The sequence below is a fragment of the Arachis stenosperma genome, chromosome 5 (assembly GCF_014773155.1).
Source record: "Arachis stenosperma cultivar V10309 chromosome 5, arast.V10309.gnm1.PFL2, whole genome shotgun sequence".
NCBI lineage: Eukaryota > Viridiplantae > Streptophyta > Magnoliopsida > Fabales > Fabaceae > Arachis > Arachis stenosperma.
Window position 1 is genome coordinate 54,195,990 of NC_080381.1, and position 5,116 is coordinate 54,201,105.

The 5,116-nt window shown below is 41.3% G+C and overlaps 1 non-coding gene across 1 annotated transcript; it reads right to left on the reverse strand.

Annotated features, from left to right (window-relative positions):
• Positions 1-3,771: 3,771 nt before the first annotated feature.
• LOC130984834 (small nucleolar RNA R71) lies at positions 3,772-3,879 on the reverse strand. Its single transcript, XR_009088741.1, has one exon. It is a non-coding gene; the product is annotated as a small nucleolar RNA R71 (small nucleolar RNA).
• Positions 3,880-5,116: the final 1,237 nt, after the last annotated feature.

Consider the following 5,116-nt stretch of genomic DNA (forward strand, 5'->3'; position numbering starts at 1 on the left):
GTGAGTTTTCTCTCCATGCATTCATGAACCAAGAACTAGGTGGAATTTGGCCATATTTGTGCAAAGAATTCAAGGAGTTGACAAATGAAATAGCATGAATGAATCTCTTGAAAATTGTTGCATAGAATGGCAAAACTTTGAAGTAAATTCTTTGGTTAATGATAGGTAATGAAGCAAGAAGGTCATGGAGCAAGAATTGGAGCAAGAAGCCTTGAGAATACATCAAGCTTGGCAAGGAGGCAGAGGACTTGCACGTTGCCAACTTGGAGAAAAGGGTGAGTTGTTGAAGGCAACGCCAAGGCAGCCCTGGAGAGCAAATGTTGGCGTTGCCAACTTGGAGAAAAGGTGAGTTGTTGAAGGCAACGCCAAGGCAGCCCTGGAGAGCACACTTGGGCGTTGCCAACTTGGAGAAAGGAGTGAGTGTTTGATGGCAACGCAGGCAAGCAAAGAGCTGAGCCAAGGAGAGTGTCGAGGGCGTTGCCAATGCCAGGAACCATAGGCGTGTCCCTAGGCAACGCCACACAAGCAAGGCTTGGCCCTGGAGGAAGAGGAGCTGGCGTTGCCAACGCCAGGAACCATAGGCGTTATTCAAGGCAACGCCAAGAAACAAGAATGGAGCCTTGAAGAGTAGTCGAGCACGTTGCCAACTCCAGGGAGAGCTACAGTGTTGGTAACAACGCCCAAGCATGGAGGATGTCCAAGAAAAGGAAGCTGGCGTTGTCAACTTGGAATATAGGGGCGTTATCCACAACAACTCCAACAAGGCAGCCTGACCTTACCTCCTTCAATGGAGTATATCTTGAGCTACAAAACTCCAAATGAGGTGATTTTAACGGCATTTGAAAGTAGACATCCAGAGCTTTCCAACCATATATCATAGTATGGGGTTGTCATTCATTTTAAAGCTTCAAAAGCTGGCGTTACCAACGCTGGAAACAAGGGCGTTTTCACCAAAAACGTGTGCGATTTTGGCAGCCTGACCATATCTCCTTCAAACAAGCATAACTTGAGCTACAGAGATCCAAATTGAGTGCTTTCAGTTGCATTGGAAAGCTGACATTCAGAGCTTTCTAACCATATATAATAGTTTATAGTGGAGCATGAAATGGAAGCTCGAATCAGAGTCAGCTTTAGGCCCCAAAAACAATAAAATGAGGTTGACATTCAAGGAAGCATGAATGGGCCAAGGAATGGGGTCGAACACGTTGCCAAGGCTAAAATGGCCTGGCGTGTTCCTTGGAAACTTGGGCAACAACGCCCAGGCCAAGAAATCTGGGCTAGAGGCGTTGTCATGGGCGTTATTGGTGAAGTGTTTGGCAAAAACGCCCAACCAAGGCAGCCTGACCTTGCCCTCTTCAATGGAGCATAACTTGAGCTAGGAAGGTCCAAATGAAGTGATTCCAGTGGCATTGGAAAGTAGACATCAAGAGCTTTCCAATGATGTATGATAGTCCATATTGAAGCAGAGGATTGATACTCAAATTCTGGGCAACATTAGGCATGAGAGAAGAGTCAAGAAGAAGAAGAGCAAGTTGTTAGCAACAACTTGGGCCAACAACGCCCAAGTCTCAAAGCTCACTTCCAGGAAAGCCACTTGCACGTTGCCAACGTGCATTATGCCTGGAGTTATTGCCAACAACGCCCCTCAATGGGCTAGAATTGATGACAACTTGCTCTGCTTCCTCTGTTCCTCACAAAGGCCAGCAACTTCTTCCATTGAGCCAAGAATTCAACAATGAGAAAGCCCACATTGCTAGCCCAAATTGAAGATCTCTGAAGAAGTTTTAGGAGTAGTATAAATAGAGAAAAGTTTGATACTTAGAGGACTTTTATTTTTACTTTTTGCCTTTGATTTGTTTTTAGACTCTTTTTGGACACTTAGACATTTTCTCACCGGTTTGCTATTTTGTTTTTCTTGCAACTTTGAATTTCAGTTTTCTTCTTCATCTTCTTCATTCTTCTCTACTCAATTCTCATGTTTACTTTTGCATTTTGTTGTTGAATTTAGAGCTATGATTCACTAAACCCCACTTTCATTAGGGGGAGGAGCTCTGTTTATTGGATTGAATTGATGAACTCCTCTTTTCCTTCTCAATTCAAGTGGTTAATCCAAAGAGAAAACTCTTGTTCTTCAAAGATTCAATCACCATCGAGAGAGGGGTTAATCTATATGAATTGTGTGGTGAATTTGAGGAATGAGCCACATAATTCAGTTTAGAGTTCATCCTTTCATGATTTCCTTAATCAATACACCTTGGTTGGTATGTGAGATGTAACCTTCCTTGGTTGAGATTATGGGAGTTGTGTGGCTTGGATTAGAAATTGAGCTTCATCTCTTCTCATGAACAATTAGATCACGAGAGTGGCAATTGGTTATGTTGAGAGAAATTGGATCACCAAGAGATTGGGATCCAATTACCCACAACTTGCCATGGATCTATACCCATGATTGAGAAGGAATTGATCAACATCAATTCATAAAAATTTGCATCTCCAATCCCTAATGATCTCTCCATCAATTACTCTCATCTCTTTTGTTCTTTAGTTGTTTGAATACCCATAACCCAATTCCCTTCTACATTCTTGCAATTTATTATTCTTGTCATTTACATTCTGTTTCTAAGTTTCTTGCCATTTATTCTTATGTCCTTTAAATTTGTGCAACCTTTACTTTCTTGCAATTTAATATCCAGGTCATTTAAGTTTCTTGCATTTTAAGTTGCATTTGTTTACTCTCATCTTCTTTCTCTCTTCTAGTTCTTTAAATTCTTTGCCATTTAAATTCTTGCAATTATGTTCAAAAATCACAAATCTCATGAAATCAAAACCATGTTTGCTTGACTAAATCTACCATTTAACTAAAGTTGCTTAATCTACCAATCTCCGTGGGATCGACCTCACTCTAAGTGAGTTTTATTACTTGATGCGACCCGGTATACTTGCCGGTAAATACGTGAAAATCATTTTTACGTATCAAGTTTTCGAAAATCAATTAAAGTTTTTCAAAATGTTTTCAAATCTTTCACTTAATTTTCGAAAATTTCCTCCTCTCTTCTCACATCCTTCTATTTATGGAGTACCACTCCTCCTCAATGCACAATTCGAACTCTATATGATTAAGTTCGAATTCTTCTACCTCTTTCTTCTATTTTTCTTTTCCTCTGACACCTCAAGGAATCTCTATACTGTGACATAGAGGATTCCACATTTTCTTGTTCTCTTCTCTTTCATATGAGCAGGAACAAAGACAAAGGCATTCTTGTTGAAGCTGACCCTGAACCTGAAAGGACCTTGAAGCGAAAACTAAGAGAAGCTAAGGCACAACTCTCTGTAGAGGACCTAACAGAAATCTTCAAAGAAGAAGACATGGCAGCCGAAAACAACAACAATGCAAACAATGCAAGGAAGGTGCTGGGTGACTTTACTGCACCTACTCCCGACTTCTATGGGAGAAGCATCTCTATCCCTGCCATTGGAGCAAACAACTTTGAGCTTAAGCCTCAATTAGTTTCTCTAATGCAACAGAATTGCAAGTTCCATGGACTTCCATTGGAAGATCCTCATCAGTTCTTAGCTGAATTCTTGCAAATCTGTGACACTGTCAAGACTAATGGGGTTGACCCTGAGGTCTACAGACTTATGCTATTCCCTTTTGCTGTAAGAGACAAAGCTAGGACATAGTTGGACTCACAACCTAAAGAAAGCCTGGACTCATGGGAAAAGCTAGTCAATGCCTTCTTGGCAAAGTTCTTTCCACCTCAAAAATTGAGTAAGCTTAGAGTGGAAGTCCAAACCTTCAGACAGAAGGATGGAGAATCCCTCTATGAAGCTTGGGAAAGATACAAACAATTGATCAGAAAATGTCCTTCTGACATGCTTTCTGAATGGAGCATCATAGGTATTTTCTATGATGGTCTCTCTGAACTATCCAAGATGTCTTTGGATAGCTCCGCTGGAGGATCTCTTCATTTGAAGAAGACGCCTGCAGAAGCTCAAGAACTAATTGAAATGGTTGCAAATAACCAATTCATGTACACTTCTGAAAGGAATCCTGTGAACAATGGGACAAGTCAGAAGAAAGGAGTTCTTGAGATTGATACTCTGAATGCCATTCTGGCTCAGAACAAGATATTGACTCAACAAGTCAATTTGATTTCTCAAAGTCTGTCTGGAATGCAAAATGCACCAAGCAGTACTAAGGATGCTTCATCTGAAGAAGAAGCTTATGATCCTGAGAACCCTTCAATAGAAGAGGTGAATTATATGGGAGAACCCTATGGAAACACCTATAATTCTTCATGGAGAAATCATCCAAATTTCTCATGGAAGAATCAAGAGAGACCTCAACAAGGTTTCAATAACAATAATGGTGGAAGAAACAGGTTTAGCAATGGCAAGCCTTTTCCATCATCTTCTCAGTAACAGACAGAGAGTTCTAAGCAGAACACCTCTGACTTAGCATCCATGGTCTCTGATCTAATCAAAACCACTCAAAGTTTCATGACTAAAACAAGATCCTCCATTAGAAACTTGGAGGCACAAGTGGGTCAGCTGAGCAAGAAAGTTACTGAACTCCCTCCTAGTACTCTTCCAAGCAATACAGAAGAAAATCCAAAAGGAGAGTGCAAGGCCATCAACATGGCCGAATTTGGAGAGGAAGGAAAGGAAGTGAACGCCATTGAGGAAGACCTCAATGGGCATGCACTGACCTCCACTGAGTTCCCCAATGAGGAACCATGGGAATCTGAGGCTCAAAATGAGACCATAGAGATTCCATTGGACTTACTTCTGCCTTTCATGAGCTCTGATGAGTATTCTTCCTTTAAAGAGGATGAGTATGTCACTGAAGAGCAAGTTGCTAAATACCTTGGAGCAATCATGAAGCTAAATGACAAGTTATTTGGAAATGAGACTTGGGAGAACAAACCTCCTTTGCTCACCAAAGAACTGGATGACTTGTCTAGGCAGAAATTACCTCAAAAGAGGCAGGACCCTGGGAAGTTCTCCATACCTTGTACCATAGGCACCATGACCTTCAAGAAGGCTCTGTGTGACTTAGGGTCAAGTGTAAACCTCATGCTTCTCTCTGTAATGGAGAAGCTAGGGATCTCTAAGG